We start from the raw sequence: 25,429 nt of genomic DNA on the forward strand, positions 1-25,429 counted from the left end.
TCTCAGGAAACTCCCAAGTCCCACTGCTAGTGTATTTAACATAAGCAGTGTTCTTTTGCACATGTGCAGTGTATGTGTATATGGATGCATGTGTAAGTGCACGGAGCAACACGTGTGCCCCACAGCTGGCACTGACTGTCTTCCTCCACTGCTTCCCACTTTACTGGGACTGAACCAGAGCTTGTCAACTGCTGCTGGTCAAGATAACCAGCCTGTACCAGAGATCCTGTCTCTGTCTCCTGAGTGCTGAGATGACAGACGGATGGCCATGACTACCCAGCTTTTACATGGAACCTGGAGATCTGAGCTTTGATCCTCATACATATGCAAGAAGCATTGAGTCATCTCCCTAACCCAGCACTCAGGAGGCAGAAGCAGGTGGATCTCTGTTGAGTTTGAGACCAGCCTAGTCCATGTAATGAGTTCCAAAACAGTCAGGAATATATAAAGACACTCTGTCCCAAAGAAACCAAACAAACAAAACAAAACAAAACAAAACAAAACAGAAAGTCAACCCATTTTCTTTCCTAGCCTCAGCACATAGCTCTGTTAGTGGATCTTCCTGATATGGAACAGAGACTCATGTACCCATAGTGATGTGTTCTATAATAATGAGGTAGAAAATTCGTTCTTTCTATATTTACTGATTATGTTGTTGAAGGTTGAACATAGGGTTTTGTTAAAGCTAGGCATGTATTTTATTAGTGGGTTATGCATTCTTACCTTCAGAACAATTTTTGTTTGTTTTGACACAATCTCATTCTGTACCCCAGGCTAACCTTGAACTTATGTCTAGCATGGACAGACCTCAAACCCATAGAATCTTGCTATCCTGGTCTCCTGGGTGCTGGGAATGCAACTGTGAGCCACCATACCTGGCTTAAAACATAACTAAGAAAACTAATTCTAGCTCAGCCAAAAAAAAAAAAAAATGGAAAATAATAAAATAAAGATATGAGAACCTTTGAGCATATTATCAGAAGGTTAGTGCCAGTAAGGACCAAGGAAGCTTTCTATGAGAACAACAATTACGCTGGATGGTGATAGCGCACGCCTTTAATCTCAGTGCTCGGGAAACAGAGGAAGATGGATCCCTGAGTTTGAGGACAGCCTTCTCTACAGAGTGAATTCCAGGATAGCCAGGGCTACACAGAAAAACCTTATCTAGGGGGAAAAATTATGATATTTTATTTAATTTATTTGGTATTTGACTACAGATCATCTCAAAATTTCTAGGTTACAGGCTAGAGGCTGGAGGTGTCGCTCAGCTGATAGTGTGCCTACCTAGTGTACATGAAGCCCAGGGCTTGGTCCCTATCACTGTATACATGAGAATTGGTGGGCATATCTATGAGTTAGGAATCAGGAGGTGGAGGCAGAAGAATCCAGAGGAATTCAAGGTCATCCTCACCTACATATGCAGCTTGAGACCAGCCTGGGTACACAAAACCCTATCTCAAAAATAAATAAATAAACCCTAGTTTACACTAAACTCCATCTCCACTGATCATTTCGTGTGGTATTTATATGTAGAAGTAGCATGGTTATCACAAATTGAACACAAGCTCTCCCATCACTTTTCACTGTATAGATATAGATAGATACATTTGTCAGCATCAAAACGATAATCTCCAATCTTTTATAGAATTTAAAATTTACTGTTGGAATATATTGTTGACAATAATTTATTATTCTGAGACTATAAAATGTTTTTTAAAAAGAACTAAGGTAAAAATTTAGATAAACTAATTAAAAAGAAATAAAATTGTTCAGAAATAAGTAAGACAAAGACCAGGAACAGTAATACTTACCTATAATTCCAGTTGTCTGTGGGGCTGAGATAGGAGAATCTCCAGTTTAAGGCTAGTCTGGGATATAGAGTAAGACTGTTTCAAAACAAGAAACCTCTGATGTATGTACTATACTAGCCAGACAGGCCAGGCCCCAGACTAGGCTCACTTCGCTGATCCCAGAAGGAATACACAGTACACTCAAGAGCTTCTATTCTATGTTTTGGGCTGGCAAAAAATGGCTCAGCTGATAAAGGCATTTGCTACCAAGTCTGCTTAGCCGACTTTGATCCCTAGGACCCACATGGAAGAGAGAACAGACCCTTGCAAGTTGTTCTCTGTATACACACAATAGCACTTGGGGAGCCTCCATGGAAATAAATAATTTTAAGAACTATTTACTGTGCACAGCACTGAGCTGCCACTGTCATGTCCCCGGGGGGGGGGGGGGGGGGAGCCTGGGAAAGGGGCACTGCAGGAGGGCTGCAAGCACAGAGGTCAAGAGCCACGCCTGGGGAGCAGGCAGGGCAACCAGCACTGAGGGCAGGGGGTTGTGCAGTGTCTGGAGCTTTCTTGGAATTCCCCACCCCCCAACACACACACACACACACAGAGAGAGAGAGAGAGAGAGAGAGAGAGAGAGAGAGAGAGAGAGATGCTATATTTATGGTACTTCAGAAACCTTGAACCAGATCAAATAACTTGTTGAAATAAGTATTTGGATGTAAAAGCTGTTTGGGCAAATTAACATACTTGCATGACACACAGCAGTTTGGAACAGCACTTTAACACATGACTGTGTGATAGAGAAATGAGGAGGATGTCAAACAGAGCTGTGAGTGTGTGTAGGGAGAAGCAGAAGTATAGGTACAGGGGCACAGGCACAGCAGACAAAGGAGCCTGTACCTGCTGAGGATGGCCAGTCCTCAGGCGCTGGAAGCTCAGGCCACTAGCAGGCCTACCTTGGCCCACTGCCACCTGCTAGGCCAGTGCTACTACTAGGCATGCAGGCCTGGCCCTTGGTAGAGCTGCTACTGCTGTCTCTCTTGATGCTCTGCCTGCAGGGTGGCATGGTGGGCAGAGTGGGTGGTATACAATAGCATGGAGCTCTAATGGGGGAAAAATGCTGAAGTGTAGCTTCTCACAGTTGATGGCTTCTAGCAGGTGGTAGGGGTGGGAAAAAGTCAGTTTTCTTTAAGAGGCTGCCCACTCAGCATTTGACCATACTCCAGTGAGTATGGGCAACACAAATTGGACTTGGTGAAAGGGACGGGGGTAGGAGAATAGACCTGGGAGGAATGGAGCATTGCATGAAATTCCTAAATAATAAAAATATTATGTTGGGGAAAAAGATTTACTAAATTAGTCCTTCACTTGACCCTCAGTACTCTATACTTACCTATCATGTATAATCTCTAGATTAGATTAAAAAACAAAACAAAACTTACGTTGGAGACGGAGAAAAGCTTTTATTTATTGCAAATGTGGCTTACTGCTTGATCAACTAATACTTTTTCCCTTGGCCATGAATAAACCTATCACACCTCTCAATGTTATGACAAACAATAACAATTCAATTCCCAATCTACTTTCATGTGAAAAAGAGATTTGAGCGATGCATATTTTAAATCTAAATCCCACCCAACACATAAACATAGACCTCAAGTAGAAGGCAGTCATGACACTAACTCTCACCATGGTTAGCATTTCATATCCACAAGGTGTACGGCATGGCTAGCCACCTGGAAGAAATGCAGACCCCAGCTCTCTAACTCCATCTGCTGGTAGGGCAGGGAAAGGGCCTCTGTAACCCGGTCAGATGACAGAGCAACAGCAGACTACATAAGGAGTTTGACCAAACAAATTAAACTGAGAAGTACCAAAAGAAGAGAGAGAGAGAGATTGATTAAGCTTTATGATTACAATTAAAGAAAAAGAAATCAGAGATGCTTTTTAAATTTCTTGAATTATTTAATTGAAATTTATGATTGCTCTCTTTTAAAAAAAAATCAGAGATGCAAAGAGAAAGACAATTACTTAGTGAACATGACAAACAGGGGAACCCAGAGTCAGCTGCTCCTTTTTGCCTATGATCGAGGCTGGCTTTGAGTCCTCAACCCTTATGCCATAGTTTCCCAAGTGCTGGCATACAATCATTATAGTCCTGTGGCACCATGTCTGACTGTACTGGGTTTGTTGACTTATCATTCTGCTTTTCCAAAACCCACAGAAACTCTGTGCTATAAATCTACATCCTGGTTTGCTGGCACACATATGGAATCCTAGTATTTGGGAAAGGCAAAGCAGAAGGACCAGAAGTTCAAAGCCAGTGGCTATGCAGTGAGTTCAAGACCAGCCTGGGCTATGTGATAGCCTGTCAAAAAAAAAAAAAAAAAAAAAGACAAAACCAAAACCAAAACAAACTGGGTGGTGGGAAGGTGGGAAGGATCACCAATGTCAAAGGTTCTGAATATTGCCTAAACCATAGGATTGCCCAATAAAAGCCATTTCTGAATCATCACCCTTTAAAGAGTCCTGTAGTCAAAATTCCCACTCTCCTATTATCTTTAATGCTCACAGCCTAAATGTATGTCATGAACTAGCACAGATGATCAAGCCAAGGTCTCACTGTGTCTGGAAGGTCAAGGACAAGAGGTCTGCTCTATGAACCCTTAATATGTGCTGCTTCCACACAGGATAAGGAAAAGATCTAGACAGCTAAGAAACCCAAAACCACATTCTATGTGACACTTCTGTAAAGTAACAACAAAAACAGCCTGCAAGGATAGGTCAGGGGAAGTCTTTCTAGTGTGCGTAAGGTCTTCAGTCTGACCCCTAGGATTGACCAAGGAAAGAAAAAGTTATGTGGAAAGTATTCAAGAAGTCTATGGATCTCTACAGTCTCCAGAGAATAACTAATAAACAACAAATCATACACAATATTATTTTGAGTCATTGAACTGAAATAAAGACAAAGTATGAGATAAAATAGAGCCAAAAACATGAGCCAAAAATCTCTTTGGCTCTTTTTGGCCTACTGAATTATGAGAGCTAGAGGATTCAAGTGGAAATCTCTGTGCCTAAAAGGCTCAGGGCAGCTAAACTAAAGTACAAGTAATTCTGAGAGCCTTAGAGTTGAAAAGTGAGTGAGATTGCCCCTGTTCCAGAAAGCTGTACATTAAAAAGCTACTAGTCATATACAGAACCTGAGGGTAGGGACTGTCATTTGGCTGAAGACTTGACTGCCAGGCTCTGCCAAGCATGAGAATCCGTCATACCCTGCCCAGTCTCAGATTAGCACAGCTACAGTTTTAGATTGTTTTAAAAAGAAGTGACATTCTGGGGGATGCCCACAGAAATACTCACCAGTCAATACGCTATAGTCCACGATATGCTTCAAGAAAGAAAAAATAAGGGAGGGAAAATGGGAATATAGAAAATGTCTAGGTTAGCCCAAAAGTAGGCCAAGAAGGAGTTAACATAGCAACCATTACATCTTTTTTAAGTGGAGTTTTAAAATACAGCCATGATAGACATGGACAGACAGCTTAGCCAGTAAAGGTTTCGCCTTGTGTCTTAGTGCTCTATTGCTGTGACAAGAAATCATGACCATGGCAACACTTATAAAAGAAAAATGTAATTGGGGCTGACTTACAGGTTAGGAGATTTAGTCCATTATCATGGTGTGAAGCATGGCAGCACACAGGTAGACATGATGCTAGAGAAGGAGCCAAAAGATCTAAATCTGGATTGACAGGAAGAGAGAGACACTGGGCCTGGCTTAAGCATTTGAAACCTTGAAGCTCACCCCTAAGTGATATATTTCCTTCCACAAGACCACATCCCCTACCTAATCTTTTTAAACAGTGCCACTTTCTTATGAGAAGCATTCAAATATATGAGCCTATGGGAGACCATTTTCATTCAAACTACCACAGCTCCTGAGCATGAAGACTTGAGTTCAACCACCAAACCCCACTCTAAGTTTTTTTCAGAATTATCTCTTTTTATTTTAAGTGTATGGGTATTTTCCATTAGCTTATGTCTGTGTACCCCATGCACACAGTGCCTGTGGAGATCAGAAGAGGATGTTGGACCCTCTGGAACTAGAGTTACAGTAGGTTACATCCTGCCACATGGGTACTGGGAATCAAGTCTAGGTTTTCTACAAGAGCAACAAGTGCTCTTGAATGGGGAACCATCTCTCTAGCCCCGAACCCCCCCCTTTTTTTTTTTTGAGACAGGGTTTCTCTGTGTAGCCCTAGCTGTCCTGGAACTCACTTTGTAGACCAGGCTGGCCTCGAACTCAGAAATCCGCCTGCCTCTGCCTCCCGAGTGCTGGGATTAAAGGCATGCGCCACCATGCCCAGCTCCGAAAATCCATTTTTAAAAAGCAGGATGTGGGTGCTGGAAAGACAGCTCAGAGGTTAAGAAACTGTTCTTTTCCAGAGAAGCTGGGTTCAGTTCCCAACACCCACATGGTGGCTCACAGCTGTCTGTAACTCTAGACTCGCACACAGACAAAACATCAGTGCACATAAGGAACAAAAGCTGGGTGTGGTAGTGGGCACTTGCAATCCCAGGACTGGTGAGGCCAATATTCCTTACAAACAAAATATACAACCATGTATACTGCCTGACACTTTGTACCCTGAGAGAAATTCCATTCAGGGTTGTCCCAGAAAGTGGTTGTAATACTGTAGTTCTCTACTTCTGGGTGCTGGTGCCTGCATAAGGTGCAGAACCATGAATAAACCAGGCCTCAGTCCTCGGTCTTCTCTTCCTCCGTCAACCGGTCATAAGGCACGCCCCCATGAGGCTAGAGGTGCACACTTGGCAACAGATGGCATTGTAATAGTAGGAACCATTTACATGGGCAGCTTCTTCATGTAACTTGCTTATGCTTTCAGGACCTGCTCGGGCATGATCACGTGTATACCACTTCTATTTGATAACAGATTGCTGCTGTACATGTCCTGCATCATGACTTGTTGGGTCAGAAACATCCAGCTCATGATGGGCAGCTCAGGTCTAATGGTAACTCGGTGGCCCACTGTCCAAAGTTCAATTTCCATAAAAGCCCAACAGCAAGCCAAAAGCTGTCTTTCGAAGGGAGGATCATTGTATGCAGATGATATAGAGCCTTGCTGCAAAAGCCCAAAGGTCTCTTCTGTGATTCACCTATAGAGGCCTGCAAAGGCTCCAAACAGCATCCCTATCTGCCACTGCCACTTCAAGGACTACCAGATCTAAGGGCTCATATGTTCCAAGTGGTAGAACAGCCTGCACGGCAGCTTAGACCTATTGAAGAGCCTTCTCCTGTTCCACACAAAGCTAGTAGCTTTCTGAGTCTCTTGGTATATGGGCAGGAGTAGCACACCCAAGTGAAGAATGTGCTGTCTCCAGAATGCAAATAGACCCAGTAAATGTCGTTGCTTCTTTCTTGGTGGTGGGAGACACCAGGTGCAATAACATCCTTCACCTTAGAAGGAACATCTCTGCATGCCCCATGCAACTGGACTCCTAAGATTTTCACTGAGGTAGATGGTCCTTGAATTTTGGTTGGATTTATTTCCCATCCTCTGATATGCATATGTGTTACCAATCAGTTCAGAGCAGTTGCTTCTTCCTGTTTCCTTGACCCAATTAGCATAATGCTGCCTACATAGTACACCAATGTGATATTTTATGGAAGAGACAGATGATCAAGATTTCTTCTAACTTAGACACAGGCCTGGAGAGTTAATATATCCTTGAGGCAAAACTGTGAAGGTATACTGCTAGCCCTGCCAACTGAGAGCCAATTATTTCCAGATACCTAGAAAAGGGCATTTGCTAGAGCAGTAGTTGCATCTCAAATACCACCACCAGCTCTGCACAGGTGAGAATTTATCGATCTTGAAACTACAAAAAATACGGTGAATTAGCAAGTACAGAATGTGTGAATTGTGAAGGCAGACTGTGTTCACTACACCACGTTCAAACCAACTTTCCAAACTATGTCTGAGAATAGCTCCACAAACGCAAGGAGCCCAGGCTCACCTGCTAGTCGGCTCTATAAGTGTGGCATCAGGCTTCTGTTCTGTCTTGTTTTTGCAATCCTAGGGATGGAGCCAGGAAGACATATGATGGTCACGCTCCTCCTATTACTTCTGAGACTTCCTGCCACAGAAAGCTCTCGTCAGCAGTCGGAGCTGCTGGAACCCCCTGCACTGCTAAGAGGTTGTTTCACGTGGCAGCCCAGCTGCTGGATGTCTCGGCAAGGAAAGCAAACTCGAGTCAGTCTGACAGAAGGTCTGTCTCACCCAAACCCCGGAAGTCACTTTAAAGCAGCCCTGAGCCAGGGCCAGGCCAGGGGGCTTCTCCAGGTCCACACTCAGAAGTCTGGTTCCACAAATGTGTGTAGATCTGTCTGCTGCCAAAGCCGGAAATGCTGTTAGGCCACATTACTGAGCATTGATAAGCATTTATTTTTGTTTGTTTGTTTGTTTTGTTTTTTGTTTTTCGAGACAGGGTTTCTCTGTGTAGCCCTGGCTGTCCTGGAACTCACTTTGTAGACCAGGCTGGCCTTGAACTCAGAAATCCGCCTGACTATGCCTCCTGAGTGCTGAGATTAAAGGCGTGTGCCACCATGCCCGGCTGATAAGCATTTATTTAAGTGAAATATTTTACTGGAACTTGGACAGGCGGGTGGCTACCAGCATGGCATGCCACCTTCTGGTTGATGAGGTAGAATTAGGACATAGGAAGCTACATTTGGAGTGAGCGGCCATTTGTGGTTTGACAACCCAGAGGGACATCAAACTAAAATATTTAAGTTTCCATAACAAAGAAAGAACATTTTCAGTAAGAAAAACAGCTTCTAAGACCAATTATGAAACAAAAAGTCTTCTTTCTAAGTCACTACAACTTTCTACTGGCTTTTGACAATACCAGGCCACACCTCACCCCAGCCAAAGTCAGAGGAAGGGGATTCCTCTGCAGGCCGATGGAGCCATGCCCACACCCTAGAATGTAAACTGTTCTCTGCTGCTCACATTCACAGCCCATGTTTCATGAGAGCACCCATCAAGTCAATTGGTCTCTCCTGAGCCTTGTCAGCACTTGAGATTTTCTCAGTGAGAGCATCAGGGGGCTCTCCAACACTAGGCTCTACAGTTCAGTAGCCAGGATGGTTCCTGGGCCTGAGGTCCAAAGGGGGCTTCCTACTACAACTGATGCCACTCCTTACAGGAGTCCAACTGAGAGACTCCCACACCACACACAGTAAGTGAGGAGACTCCTCCTGTCCCCTAGCAGAGATCCAGGTAGCTGCTTTCTAGGCCAGCCCTCTTCCAGGCAGTGATCACCCACTTGCCCAAAGACCCTTGATTATCAGGCTCCTCCTAAATCTATCCATCAGTCATGTCCTGCATTAGTCCCCAAGGGAGTCCTCCTAAATCTATCCACCAATCGTGTCCTGCATTAGTCCCCAAGGGAGTCCTCCTAAATCTATCCATCAGTCATGTCCTGCATTAGTCCCCAAGGGAGTCCTCCTAAATCTACCCACCAATCGTGTCCTGCATTAGTCCCCAAGGGAGTCCTCCTAAATCTACCCACCAATCGTGTCCTGCATTAGTCCCCAAGGGAGTCCTCCTAAATCTACCCACCAATCGTGTCCTGCATTAGTCCCCAAGGGAGTCCTCCTAAATCTACCCACCAATCGTGTCCTGCATTAGTCCCCAAGGGAGTCCTCCTAAATCTATCCACCAATCGTGTCCTGCATTAGTCCCCAAGGGAGCAGCAAACACTGAGAGGGAATACTTAGGACAATGCCAGCAGCAGCAGCAGCAGCAGCAGCAGCAGCAGCAGAAGAAGAAGAAGCAGCAGCAGTAGCAGCAGCCGCAGCAGCAAACCACAGATCTGCCTAGAATGTATGAGGACCTTGGTTCCACGCCCAGAGATAGAAAAAAGAAAAGCTGTGCATGGTGACACTGTCTCAGAAGACGAGGGCCTCATCAGAACAAAAGTGAAACATCACCTCACTGTATGGGGCATACTGGCATTCTTAGGGTCTTCTCTTTTAAGAACACTGCAAATGGGGGAAGAGCTCCCTGGCAAAGCACTTGCCCAGTGTGTGGAGGTTCTAGGTCCCACCTCCAGCACCAGAAAAAATTAAAGCTGGCCATAACTCACTCAGGAACCTCACAGCTCTGGTCAGGTGATCCACAGCTTGGAAACACCAGGTAGTCACCACCATTCTGTCCTCCCTCTGCTAACCAGCACTGCCCCTCATAAGCCCCACAAAGGCTTCTCCCTCAAGACTACAAGTGTTCCAAGCACCACCCCATAGTTCATACTTCAAGGTGCCAGGTCTCCTGGGGGTGGTAGCTGAGCATTACATGACATGTATTAGTTCAGCATGCCCCACTCTGAAGGAAAACACCATCTGTAACCATCCTACATCCAGGCACTGTGGGGCAGTGGCCAATGCCAGGAAACTTGGTAAAAAGTACACTAGGTTCAGAAACCCCAGCACCCACCTGAAGACAGCAGGGGTTTCCCTACTGCCAACCAGATTCCTGGCCTGGAACACGTGACCACACTCCTTACATAAAACATGACTAGTGGTCAGGAGCACATAACGGAGTTCTCCATGCTAGTGAGGTGTCTAGATGGTCCCTGAGGGGTTGTCCAGTCAGCTTCCTTTCCCTGACCTTCCTTCATGCAAAAGGTCTTTAATCTCTGGTTCCCCCCAGGAAGATATATGAACCCATTTTCCATGATGAACAATCAATAAACAGTATTGACAAGCATGCACTCTCATCAAGAACCATGCGGGAGGGGGATGGGGGTGGGGACGGAGGAAGCCTTTGACGACGTACAGAGCCACTGCCAAACCTCCCACAGAAGGCCCCTCTACTCCTGGGCAATTTCAGGTGAGCTAAACTGAGGTGCCTCTCCCTACCCCCTAACCTTCCCCATCCTTGACTTCTCTGGATGCCCCGGAGTTAGGGAACTCCAGCTTCAGCCTCAGCCTGTGCTGTTTCTCATTTGAGCTGAGGCCACCATCCTAGGCTACATTCTCCACCCCCTGAGCAGTGCTTTGGCGCTTCCCACAAACCCACCACTTGATGGCAACAGAAGGTAAATACAGTCTAGCATTCTGCGGTTTGTTTGTCCAAAGGAGTTCCCACACCCCTGCAGTGAGGCAGAACACAGAACCATAGGGCTCTACCATACTTTGCCCCACTGCCACTTGTGTAAACAGCATGTAAATATGTGTCAAAAGATGAATATGGGCCAGGTGATGGTGGCATACGCCTTTAATCCCAGCACTAGGGAGGGAGAGGCAGGCTAATCTATATGAGTTTAAGGGCAGCCTGTTCTATGGAGCTAGGTCCAGGACAGACAGGATTACACAGAGAAACCCTGTGGGAAGAACTTGGGGGTGTGTGAATTCATCCAGTAGAATGTCTGTCTGTCTGTCTGCCTGCCTCCCTCCCTTTTCCCCTCAGTCTTCTTTGTCAGAAATATCTTTTACAAATGCTAAATTAGGAATTGAAGCTCACTATCAACAATTCTTGGAAGCCATGGCCCATTTATTATGCTGTATAGCATTTATAGACATGGCAGCTTCCAAGATAAATTCAATTTGGCCTCAGTCCAAAGCTATGAACCAGTGTAAATGAAAAAAACAAAAAGCTTTCCAGACATTTTAAAATAAACAGACCCAGCTTAGAACACCCTGTACTTGGTCTGCTCTGGACTCTGTGCTATGGAGCACCCTAGCTGTGCAAGGCCTGTGCCCTCCTCTAAAGAACCAACCTGGTGCCCAATGTTGAGCAAAGCGCACCATCAACAAATGCTTTAAAGTGTTATTTTATTTTTAAACCTTCTGTAGTCAAAAAGAAAGAAATTCCACAATGGCAAGACTTATAGAACAGACAAGATTCCAATCTGACTGCTCACATACCAAACTCCTGTTTGCACTGTCTGCCTGCCCTTCCTGTCTCACGTATCTTCATACTGGAGGGTGAGCTCAGGCTTGCTTAGTCCAAGAAACCTTCCCTGACTCTGCTGTGTCTCCTGAGCCACCTTCTACTCCAGTGCTCGGTCTCTGTGACTTGCAGGTTTCAATGAAGCTATATCTTAAGAACCTTGTAACATTTTAACTCTTTCTCTTGTCACTAAAGGACACTGAGCATGAAGATCCACCACGTCCAGTGTCACACAGTGATAAATTAATATGAAAAGGGGGCTTCATTTGTCTGAAAATATAATTACAAAATGTGTGAATACATTTTCATCCCAGCACTGGGAAGGCTGAGGCCAAGTAAGACTGCTCTAAGTTCAAAGCCAGCTTAGCCTACAGAAGAGAGGCCTGGGTTAGAAGGAAAGGAAGAAGAAAAGCAAGCCTAGCTTTATTTATTTTCAATTATGTGTATGTGCGCAGGTATAAGCACTTGAGTGCAGGCACCTTCAGAGGTCAGAAATTCCCTGGAGTGGAAGTTAGAGGAATTGTATGCAGGTCATCTGTAAGAGCTGCCAGTACTCTTAACTGCTGACTTCTCTCTCTGGCCCTAGTAAGTATGTCCAAATATGGCCTGCTCATGATGTAAGCAATTGAGTTAAGTTAGATGTTAACAGGTAATTAAAATTAACACTATACTACAAGTAGGCCTTTTTAAAGCCACATAATACGCTATAATAATTTCTAAATTACCTATATAGTATCAGGTAAAAGAATTTGTGAGAAAAATAATTCTCAGCACAGCACTATTGTCTCTCCATTCCTTTTCCAACACAGCACAAGTTCCTTGCCTCTGATGCACTCTGCAGAAATGTCTGCAGCTCCCCACATTGCTCCAATCCGCACAGAGAAAGGGAAAGAGGCATTCCAAACAGCTGACAAAATAACTGGAAACTTTAATATACTCAAGAGTTATTTGAAGTCAGTGTTGCTTTTTATAGTAATTCCAGCTGAAAACGAAGCATTAATACAGAGATAAGGAGATAGGGTATAGAGTTAGGGTAAAATCTGGACTCAGGCCTAGGGAGGTGGCTCGTTGGTAAAGTGCCTGCTGCACAAACATGAGGGCTGGAATCCAGAGAGCCCTAGCACTCACACAGAAAACTAAGGCCCATCACTTTCACACTGTTCTAGTCAATATTCTATTACTATGAAGAGACACCATGACCAGGGCAACTCTTATAAAAGGAAGCATTTAATTGAGGGCTTGCTTACAGTTTTAGAGGGTCAGTCCATGATCATCATGGTGGGAAGCAGACAGATATGGTGCTGGAGCAGTAGGGGGGAGCTAACATCCTAATTTACTGACAGACAGAGATTAGGCCTGAAGTGGGCTTCTGAAACCTCAAAGCCACTCCCAGTGACACACCTCCTCCTACAAAGCCACACCTCCTATCCTTCCCAAACTGTTCACTAACTGTGACTATGCATTCAAATATATGACCCTATGGGAGCCATTCTTATCTAAACCATCATAACCCCTCCAGTGCTGGCGAGGTAGAGACAGGTAGGTCCTCGAAGTTCATTGATCAGCCAGTCTAGATAAACCAGCAAATTCTAGGTTCTGTGACAGACTCTATCTCAAAAAGTAAAATGAAGAGCAATCCAGGAATATACCTGATGTCAATCTCTGGCTTCCAAATACATTAGCACACGCACACGCACACGCACACACACTCTCTCTCTCTTCACACTTAGGTCACCATCAATCCTGTGTCTGCTGGCACCTGATGTACATGACAAAGTGTCAGCCATGCTACCACAAACAAAGTGGGACTTCCTAAACAAACATCTTTAAAAAAAAAAAAAAAAGACAGCTTGCCTGAAGACTCAATAGAGAAAATGCTATCCAGAAACACAATAAAAACTATTTCATGTTCAACTTTTCAGTATAGGGTTATACCAAAAAGTTAAAGAAAATTTCAGCAAAACTAATTCCATAAATTCTACAATAAGAAATGATGCCATGAGCCAATTACACTCAGCCATAAGAAGTGCTGTTTAGGGCTGAAGAGGTGGCTCAGTGGTTAAGAGCACTGACTGCTCTTCCAGAGGTCCTGAGTTCAAATCCCAGCAGCCACATGGTGGCTCACAACCATCTGTAATGGTATCTGATGCCCTCTTCTGGTATGTCTGAAGACAGCAATGGTGAGAAGAGAAGGAGGAGGAGGAGGAGCAGGAGGAGGAGGAAGAGGAAGAGGAGGAGGAGGAAGAGGAGGAGGAGGAGCAGGAGGAGGAGCAGGAGGAGGAGGAGGAAGAAGAGGAAGAGGAAGAGGAAGAGGAAGAGGAGGAAGAGGAAGAGGAAGAGGAGGAGGAAGAGGAGGAGGAAGAGGAAGACGAAGACGAAGAAGAATCATCATCATCATCATCAAGATGTAGAACTTTCAGCTCTTTATCCAGCACTATTTGTGCCTGCAGGCAACCATGCTTCTTACCAACATGATAATGGACTAAACCTCTGTAACCAACAGTTCATCCCATCTAGTGAGGGCAGCGGACAACAGCAGCAGCAGCAACACCAAGGCCAGCAACAACAACAGCAGCAACAACCAGAACAGCAACAAGGCATGGCATCACAAGTTCCAGAAGTCAGAATCTGGGAGCCAGTGCATCCCCACTGAGTCCTCATGTTGCTCAGAGGCCCAGATGCAGTCAGCAGATTGACCTCTTGTTCTATACTCCAGTTGTCCCAGCAACCTAAATATCTGCTAAGAATTAATGTAACTATAGCAATCAATCAAAGAAGGTGAGGCTTGCTATGTAAAGTTTGCTGCATGACACTGAAAAGTAAAAATGATGGGCCAGCAAGAGGGCTCAGTAGGTAAGTGCTTGCAGTACAACCTAATGACCTGAGTTCAATCCCCAGACCCACACAAAAGAGGAAAGAGAGAAGTAACTTCACAGAGTTGTCCTCTGACCTCCACACATGCTCACACACACACACACACACACACACACACACACACACACGCACACACACAGACAGAGTAACAGTCTGTAAAAAGTAAGCATGATAAAAACAAGAGCAAGCGTAAAATACATGAGCAAAGAAAACCAAATTTAGGTACTAAACTGAGAGATATTGTATTCCTGATCATAAAGATCATCTCTAAATAAAAATGTTCAAAGAATTAGTAGAAATGTCTGTTCAACACAAGCAAAGTCCAGGGACCACAAAGGAAGAAAGATACTGAAAGGAATTTAGCTGTTTGTTCCAGATCATCATCACAAACATAGAGACTGCATTTCTTCAGAATTGAAAATAGGCGAAGACATAGACAAGGACTAAAGAACAGATGCTTACTAAAGTGCTGATTTAAAACAGTTACAGTATTGCAAACATCCAAGAGACAGCACTAAATCAGTTATATCCATACGTACAACGTATAACAAATACAACACACCTGTCCAAAGAAACTTCTAGGAAATAGCAACAGCATAGGAAATGCCCACAGCAGCATAGGAAATGCCCACAACAGCATAGGAAATGCCCACAGCAGCATAGGAAATGCCCACAGCAGCATAGGAAATGCCCACAACACTCTAAAAACAGCAAGACTCAAGGGTGGTGAGGAACCTGCCCCACAAACCTGGAAGTCTGAGTTTTAACTCTAGAACTTACACACAATAGTAAACAGAAAGTGCACCCCATCAACTTGTCCTCTGACCTTCACATGCATCTGTGGCAAGTGTACACACCTAGAGATCATGTACACACACACACACACACACACACACACACACACACACACTATACACAATAATACATAAGACCCAAAAATACATAAAATAACAAAGTGAGTTTGGGCTGTGGGTGAGGTTCAGTTGTGAGGTCGTGGTGTCATCCTACCATCATAAGAACAAACACCAAAGCAGATTCAAATCCCACAAACAAAGTCAAAATCCAATTAGCTTTCAAAGTTATGAAAATACTTACATTCCTGTAATCCTAGAAGTCTGAGGCTGAGGTAGAAGGGGATCCCTTAAGTTTCAGGATAGCCTAAGCTACACAGAAAGACTGTTGCCATTTGAGGTGGGTGACAGTCAATGCAGAGGCTCATAACTCATAAGCGACTGTTGAGGGCACACCTCTGAAGATGAGGTCAGAAAGCATGGAAGAGCCAGAGAGCGAGGGAGTACTGTGAAATGCTTTCTAGAGCGGCCTTGCACCCATGTGCTCTCAGCAGTGGTGGCCGGGGCTCGGGGGTTGGGAGAAGTGCAGGTAGAATATTTACTCCAGTCCACGTTCTATAGCCAGTAGAGGAAGCTTGGGAGGCAACTGGCAATGAATGGCAGCTGGGGTGGGAAACCACTTTCCTCAGGTGTGACCACTGGTAAGCTGCCCAAGTTCCATAACTCCCCATCTGTGCAAGCAACTCCAACTCTTAACACAGCATGAAATAGGAGAAGAGGGTCACAAAAATGTAATAAACATACTTATTTATAAGAAAGAAGGAAGGAAGAGGCTGGGCATGATGACGCATGTGTGTAAAGAAAGGAGTTGTGGGTTTTATTAAGATGTACTTGTTTTTACTTTATGGGTAGAATGTTTTCCCTAAATGCACATCTGTGCCGCATGCATGTATGCCTGGTCCTTGAGGAAGTCAGAGGAGGGCACTGATTTCCTGGAAGTAGCGTTACAAATGGTTGTGAGCTGCCACATGGGTGCTGAGAACCAAACCCAGGTCCTCTGCAAAAGCAACCATCTCTCCAGCCTCTATCTGTACACATTTTTTAATCGGAAGACACTGGCACAGAACATTCATTCACAGAAGTTTCTGTTCTTTTCTTTCTTGAAGCAAGGTCTTATGTTGCCTAGACTAGCCTTGAACACAAGATCCTCCTGTTTTGTCTACCTTCCACGTGCTGGGATTACAGAGGTGTGCCACTGTGCTCAACTCCACATCACATACATTCCTAGAAATATCATTCCAGCTGGGCAATCCCAGGACTCAAGAGGCTGAGGCAGCTGGATCTCTTGAGCTGGAGACCAGACTAGTCAACAGAGTGAGTTCCAGGACAGCCAGGGCTACACGGAGAAACCCTGTTTTGAGGAGAAACAAAGAAGTCAGAAGAAGAGGAGGAAGAGGAAGAGGAAGGAAGGCTGACCCACTGTTCCTTCGCCTAACTAAACTACCTAGAAACCATGGAGTCCTGTTTTTCAGTTTCCAGAACCCCGTCCTCATGTGAAGAAACCATGTCATTTAAATCCATGAGGTGAATTACCAGCCCTTCCACTAAAACAATCTTATCTATTTATGAGACTTGTTGCAAGCTGTCTCTGGCTGTAGGTTGTTCCTCTTGCAAGAAAGTCACAGTAACAACGAGCCAACCAACATGAGCTGAACGTAGGGCCCAGTGCATGCTAGGCAGGCATTCTAACACTGAGAAAGATCTCCAGCCTTCCTTTTACTTTACAAGGTCTCACAAAATTGCCTAGGCTGGCCTTGAATTTACCCAGTAACTCAGGAAGGCCTTGAACTTGTGATCCTCCTACCTTAGGCTCTGAAACAGCTATGTGTCACCAGGTTTGATTTGAGTTACTGGTTTTTATATCTCAATATTTTCAATAATTATTATTAAGCACAGAGGCAGTTTACACACAGCAAATGGTGTGGCTGGGAGATAGGAAATAAAGGCAGGTGCTAGAAAAGCATAGCAGTTAAAAGCAGGAAAGGACATGCTGGCTCTGCTCAAACAGGAACCTAACAGAATGGTCCTCCACTGCAAAACTGCAGGCTAAAGGGTAGGAGGAGGCTCTGAATAGGTGGACTTGGAAAAGCTGAAATAGTTGGAGGATACAGTAGCTCAGAGAGAAGGGGGAAGAGGGAGAGAACACGTGCGAGCATACTTGTGCATGCCTGTGCCTGCACAAGCAGTAGAGAGACTGCCCTATAGGGCAACTGTCATTAAAGTGGCTGGTGCCTGGATCCTGTAAGGCTTTTTTCTTTTTTTAAAAGACAGGGTCTTATGTATTCCTGGTTGGCTTGGAACTCACAGAGATTCTCTGACCTCTGCTCCCTAAATGCTAGAACTAAAGGTATGGGATATCAAGACCAGTTACCCAAAAATATTTTTTACAAATCTCGTATCTTTCTGTCATGATAAACAAAAAGAAAAGCATGGCTTTTCTCTCCAGTGTCTCTCTAAGGCGGGTCCACGCAGGAGAGTATGGGCAGCAGAAGCAGCAGAGCTATGCAGACACAGCCCTGCTATGGTCTTCATCCTCAGCCAGGAGGCGGAGCTGATCCTCAGTCCTCTGTGCACCTTCCCTGCCAGAGGAGAGCTTGCCTCCAGGGAGTGCTCTGACCCCGGGATGCAGGTGAGATCACCATTTTCCCTCCAGTGACTCTCTAAGGCAGGTCTGCTCAGGAAAGCACGGGCAACAGAGCTTCTAGGACAGGGTCCTACAGGCCTACATCTGCAGCCAGGAGGTGGGGCTGTTCCACAGCCCTCTGTGCACTGGTCTTGCCAGGAGAGAGCTGGTCTCCCAGGAATATTGACACAGGCTTACAGACTCACAAGAGGAACAACCTACAGCCAGAGACAGCTAGAATATCTAACACGAGAGATTACCAGATGGTGAAAGGCAAATGTAAGAATCTTACCAAAAGACACCAAGACTCCTGGGCATCATCAGAACCCAGAACTCTCACCACAGCAAGTCCTGGATACCACAACACACCAGAAAATCAAATTTTTGGATTTAAAATCATATCTCATGGTGCTGGTAGAGGATCTTAAGAAGGACATTAATAACTTGCTTAAAGAATTACAGGAGAACACAGGTAAACAGGTAGAAACCCTTAAAGAAGAAACACTAAATTCCCTTAAAGAATTACAGTAAAACACAACCAAACAGGTGAAGGAATTGAACAAAACCATCCAGGATCTAAAACTGGAAGAAAAAACAATAAAGAAATCACAAAGGGAAACAACTCTGGAGATAGAAATCCTAAGAAATCAGGAGCCATAAATGCAAGCATCACCAACAGAATAAAAGAGATGGAAGAGAGAATCTCAGGTGCAGAAGATTCCATAGAAAACATGGACACAACAATCAAAGAAAATGCAAAACGCAAAAAGATCCTAACCCAAAACATCCAGGAAATCCAGGACACAATAAGAAGACCAAACCAAAGGATAATAAGTTTAGATGAGAATGAAGATTATCAACTTAAAGGGCCAGCAACTATTTTCAACAAAATTATAGAAGAAAACTTCCCTAACCTAAAGAAAGAGATGCCCATGAACATACAAGAAGCCTACAGAACTTCAAATAGACTGGACCAGAAAAGAAATTCCTCCTGACACATAATAATCAAAACACCAAATGCACTAAATAAAGATAGAATATTAAAAGCAGTAAGGGAAAAAGGTCAAGTGATAAATAAAGAGATACCTATTAGAATTACACCAGACATCTTACCAGAGACTATGAAAGCCAGAAGATCCTGAACAGATGACATACAGACCCTAAGAGAACACAAATGGCAGCCCAGGCTACTATATCCAGCAAAACTCTCAATTACCATAGATGGAGGAACCAAGAAAGCAAGAAAGTAATCCTTCAACAAACCTAAAAGAACAGAATCCCAACTCTAACAACAAAAATAACAGGAAGCAACAATTACTTTTCCTAAATATCTCTTAATATGAATGGACTCAAGTCCCCAATAAAAAGACAGGCTAACAGATTGGCTACATAAACAGGACCCAACATTTTACTGTATACAGGAAACCCACCTCAGGGACAAAGACAGACACTACCTCAGAGCAAAAGGCTGTAAAACGATATTCCAAGCAAATGGTCCCAAGAAACAAGCTGGAGGAGCCATTCTAATACCGAATAAAATCAACTTTCAACCTAAAGGTATCAAAAAAGACAAGGAGGGGCACTTCATACTCATCAAAGGTAAAATCTACCAAGATGAACTCTCAATTCTGAACATCTATGCTCCAAATGCAAGGGCAGCCACACTCATTAAAGAAACTTTAGTAAAGCTCAAAGCACACATTGCACCTCACACAATAATAGTGGGAGACTTCAACACCCTATTCTTATCAATGGACAGATCCTGGAAACAGAAACTAAACAGAGACACAATGAAACTAACAGAAGTTATGGAACAAATGTATTTAACAGATATCTATAGAACACTTTTTATCCTAAAACAAAAGAATATACCTTCTTCTCAGCACCTCATGGTACCTTCTCCAAAACTGACCAAATAATCAGTCATAAAACAGGCCTCAACAGATACAAAAATATTGAAATAATCCCATGCATCCTACTATAGAATCCAAAATAAATTCAAGACCACCCAGCCCTTTCCCCCTTTGAAAGGACTTCCAAATTGTATAGCTTTAGTGGTCAGAATAACCATGACTTTTGTGTTTGGTTCAGATAGTGCCTAGATTATTTTACCACCCTTATGACTACATTTAGAGATCCTGAATAATAATCTGACTAAGCCTGCAGCTGCCAAAACAAAATTAGCAGTTCCCAGAAAAATTCCCCTACCCCGTCCCACACTGAATTCTGAGAAAAAAACACAAACTGTCCTGACCTTGTTGCTAGAATTCCCTGTGACGTTAATAGCCGTGACTTAATAGCTGTGACGTTAATAGCCGACCCAAAAGTTCAAAACCACAAGGGCAGGCTGAGTGAGAAACTAGGCCAAAGGGTTACTTAGTCACCCTATACAAACCAACCAGTGTCTGAAAGGGTTACTTGCTACACCAATTAGAATAAGCCAGCTACCTTGTTGCCTAAATGTGCCCCTTACAAGGTATAAAAAGTGTGTTCTTTCTTTGTTTGGGGTCATTCCTTTTGCCTCTGTGCTGGGGGGGGGGGGTCCCCAATGCATTGGAATAATAAAAAAACCTCTTGCAGTTTGCAGTGATGGCAATCTCTGTGGTCTTTGTGAGTGAGGGTCTTTTGGCGGACTCCTACACTATCAGATCCCACGCACTAAGGCTGATCTTCAATAACAACATAAATAATAGAAAGCCAATATACATGTGGAAGTTGAACAACATTCTAGCCAATGATAACTTGGTCAAGGAAGAAGTAAAGAAAGAAATTAAAGATTTTTTAGAGTTTAATGAAAATGAAGACACAACATACCCAAACTATGGGACACAATAAAAGCAGTTGTAAGAGGAAGAGTGCCTCCAAAAAGAAACTGGAGAGCATACACTAGCAGCTTAACAGCACACCTAAAAGTGATAGAACAAAAGGAAGCAAATTCACCCAAGAAGAGTAGACAGCAGGAAATAAACTCAGGGCTGAAATCAACCAAGTGGAAACAAAAAGAACTATACAAAGAATCAACCAAACCAGAAGCTGGTTCTTTGAGAAAATCAACATGATAGATAAACCCTTAGCCAAACTAACTAGAGGACACAGGGACAGTATCCTAATTTAAAAAATCAGAAATGAAAAGGGAGACATAACAACAGAATCTGAGGAAATCCATGCCACACCCACTCCAGTGGAGTTTTCGTGACAAGTCCAAAAGCTTGGCCACAGTCTTGAGGCAAAAAGTTTCAGTGAAACTAGTCTCCTGGGGTCTTTGGCGTCCCATAACATGATATGGCCAGATATGTCCTCGAGATAGTCTGGTGAAGGGTTTTGCATGCTTTCTTTCAGTATTATAAGTGCCTCCAAGGAATGATCTGACAAATAGCTAAATTAGATTGGCCTCCACCAGTGTTCCAATTTCCTAAGCAATCATTGAGCCAACCTTGGGCTTTAAATTTTCTAAGAATGTTACTTATTCAGACGAATTGCCTCCAGTGTTGTGAAAGAAATCAGGCATTGCAGTTTACTGGATTAGAGTAGAAATCTCAGGATAAGTTCAACAAAGTAAACTTAGAATTCTCATTACAGTCATGTATGGCAGACTACATTAGGAGTCTACTTTTTTACTTTTTCCTCCTAGACTACTAGGAGGAAAAAGTAAATGCCACAGCTTCCTTGGTGCATCTTTGCAGCCACCTATGAAGCGACTGTACTCATGATCCTGTCAGACTGGGAACCTGCAACCCAAAGGCTATTGTGACTCTCCAGGGATACATGGACAAAAGACCATCATCATCATCATCATCTTCATCATCATCATCATCAGCCCCCGAGTCAGTCGACTAAAGGTCTGGATGCTCCTCCTGCAAGGTTTGCAGGTCACTGAGGGGGAGAGCACTGAGCAGAGCAGGTGCAGCCACACTGCAGGTCAGAGTTGTACTTTCTTTCCTTTCATTCATACTATGGCCTCTCTACAGCCTGCCTCTCAGCTACCTGATCCCCACTGAAGACATCATCATGCTCTAATAAGCTGAACTCTTGTATTCTAAATCATCTGTCAAAAGACTGGGGAAATGGATAGCAAATATCAGAGCAAAAACTGCAAAGTATACAACCACAGCATCCTTTACATCCACATCAGACATGACCTTTGGTGTCACGCCTTTCTGAAGAACACCTCCCGTTGAAACATCACTGCTATTGAGTAGCTGGAATACAAGATCACCAAGCTAATAAATGCAGCTATAAATATGTTCTCAACAGTCCAAGTCCATGCTATCATTCTTACTACACAGATATGAACAGAACTTAGCAGGTTATGTAGCATGCTGGCATCATACACCATACATGGTTGAGTAGTACTAACACCAGTCTTAAGTTTTTACTTCTACAGCCCAGCCTGTATCCCTGAGATAGTGAAAAATTAAACAAAAAAATATCAAACTATTTGGAACTGAATTTGCATATGTAGAAGTTCAAAGTTTTAAAACTTTATAGCATCAGTTACATTATGCTAGTATTTGGCACTTGAAATAAAAAGCAGACAGATAAGCCTGGTGTGGTGGTTAGCATGCCTTTAGTCCCAGCACTTGGGAAGGCAAAAATAGACGGATTTCTGAGTTTGAGGCCAGCCTGGTCTACAGAGTGAGTTCCAGAACAGCCAGGGCTACACAGAGAAACTGTCTTAAAAAAACAACAAAACCAACAAAACAAACAAAAGCTGCTCTTTAAGAGAACCCAGGTTCAGATCTCAACACCTATGTGATGGCTCACAAACATCTACAACTCCAGTCCCAGGGAGCCTGATGCCCTCCTCTGGCCTCCAAAGGCGCTAGGTTTGTACGGACTCACAAACAGGCAATAAACTCATATACATAAAAATAAAGAAAAGAAAAAAATTGAATGAACAAACATTAAAGAAAAATGGCAGTAAAATTAATGCCTTATAAGGATCAACAGAAGATGTGGTGGTGACCCATCTTTCAGAACCCTGTTTAAAAGTAAATGACTTGTCATCCATTTGCTTGTAAATAGAACATTTGAGACGAGTTTAATGGCATGAATAAATTACAGCTAAACAGGAAAAGTACAAGATGAACAGACCAATGAAGGGTACAAGGTACCCCACTTCCCTCCTTCAATCTTGCTACCTCAGATTCTCAAAGTATACCTGGAGCTTATTTTAGAAAAAACGCACTAGGAAAAGAACAGAATAAAAGCAAATGCTCTCTTAAACTCCTCCTGGTGTAATCTAGTCTGCCCAAGGAACTGCATGAGCCAAGATAAGTGGCTATGCACAACAGACATGAGCTGGAGAGATGGCTGAGTGGTTAAAAGCATTGCCTCTCTTCTGGGTTCCATTCCCAGTACCCACATGGTGGCTCACAACAGGGACAGCCAGGGCTATAGAGAGAAACCCTGACTCAAAACAAAACAACACTTCAGCTTCTAATCAGAAGATTAATGATGTACATAAAAGATTGACTAACATAAGCACGCAAAACTAAATTATTTCCTAGGTGGTGGGAGGTCCTTTGATAAGTACAAAGGAGCGACTGAGCGTGGTTTATATGCGTTCCAACTTCTCACTCGGGAGCTCCTCCACACTGGATCCACACTGGATCCACACTGGGATCCACTTGAGGATGCTTAGTTCTCCAGCAATGTTTCTGTTAGAAGCTGAAGCAGGACCACGGCCCATAATTTTAAGGATCTGGTTGGTTTGACAAACTTATCTCTTAGAAATTCCATTCTGATGCAAAGGATACACTGTGAGAACTGGTCCAGTTTTACAAACAACAGAATTTTAAATAGGGGAAGTTAGTAAGGAGACACCTCCCTTGCTATGTGCTCTTTGAAAGTAACTGACAGAAACTACAGAACATGTAGGATGTGCTGCGCCGTAACAGCGCCTGAGCCGGAGCCCCAGAGCTCTTGTAGTATCCAGCCTTCTTTTTAGTACAAATACTTGTAGTTTGTAATGAATGTGCCACATACAATTTTTGTAGTTTACTACTATGGAACAGATTGAAGATCGACAGTAAGAATGGAATACTTATAAAGGTTTGCATTACTGAGGATTACACAGAAAACCTTTGTGTAAGGATTTGTATAGATCTGATAATTGGCAAATTTTTATTTTAAAAATATTCTTACAGAAGAGTTCCATTTAAGAATGTTCACTTAGGGGCTGGAGAGATGGCTCAGTGGTTAAGAGCATTGACTGCTCTTCCAGAGGTCCCGAGTTCAATTCCCAGCAACCATATGGTGGCTCACAACCATCTGTAATAGGATCCAATGCCTTCTTCTGGCTACAGTGTATTCATAAAAAATAAAGATAAATAAGTCTTAAAAAAATAATAATAATAAAAAAACCCTTTAATTTAAAAAAAAAAAAAAAAATGTTCACTTAGCCGGGTGTGGTGGCACACGCCTTTAATCCCAGCACTCGGGAGGCAGAGGCAGGCAGATTTCTGAGTTTGAGACCAGCCTGGTCTACAAAGTGAGTTCCAGGGCAGCCAGGGCTACACAGAGAAACCCTGTCTCGAACCCCCCCGCAAAATGTCCACTTATAGAACCAAAATATAAATTAAAACTTTCAAATATATTTGATTTGAAAACAGACACACACACACACAAACCTACTGATTTAGGGGAGCCAACTTCATGGGATCCAAGTTTTAAATAGGTTTACTAATGAAACATTAAAAAAACTAAATTAATTCTTTAGTAGCCACACAGAGTGACACTTGTCTTTAATCCCAGCTCTTGAGAAGTAAAGGCAGGCAATTTCTGTGAATTCAAGGCCAGCCTGATCCATATAAGACAGAGTCTTTCTTTAAAGAAAACAAACATTTTGATATACATATAATTTTGTTATTTGTTAAGACAAAAGCAATTTACATACTAATGAGATAGATGTGCCTGTCTAGCACAATACAACCCAAAGCTGTATTAATGTGCCAGGTGCTGATAAACAACAATAGGAAAATGGGACCTCTTCATTCCCATAATTAATCCACTATGCTCTGTCAACAGAGAACTGTAAGTACATGAGAACAGTGTAGTTAGAACACAGGCTAACCTGGAACCTGAAGTGTTTCAGGCAGTTGATGAGGATGCTATATCACAGGAGAGCACGCACAGCACAGAACATACAGGCTGTATGCTCAGAATGAAGGCTGCCTCCAGTTCATTAGTGCTTGATTTTTAATTGTTTAATCATTGCATGCTCAAAAACCTTTCTTTATTGCCAAATTTTCAAACTGCATATTCAGTTACATGACATTACATGGTGTTTTGAGCCACAGTTTAAGTATC

General features: G+C 43.3%; 1 protein-coding gene across 6 annotated transcripts in view; it reads right to left on the reverse strand.

Moving 5' to 3' along the window:
- The window catches only part of Parn (poly(A)-specific ribonuclease (deadenylation nuclease)), a 130,235-nt gene that overhangs the window by 39,458 nt on the left and 65,348 nt on the right, over positions 1–25,429 (reverse strand). The gene's annotated exons all lie outside the window — the stretch shown is intronic.

This window comes from Mus musculus, chromosome 16 (assembly GCF_000001635.26).
Source record: "Mus musculus strain C57BL/6J chromosome 16, GRCm38.p6 C57BL/6J".
NCBI classification, from domain to species: domain Eukaryota; kingdom Metazoa; phylum Chordata; class Mammalia; order Rodentia; family Muridae; genus Mus; species Mus musculus.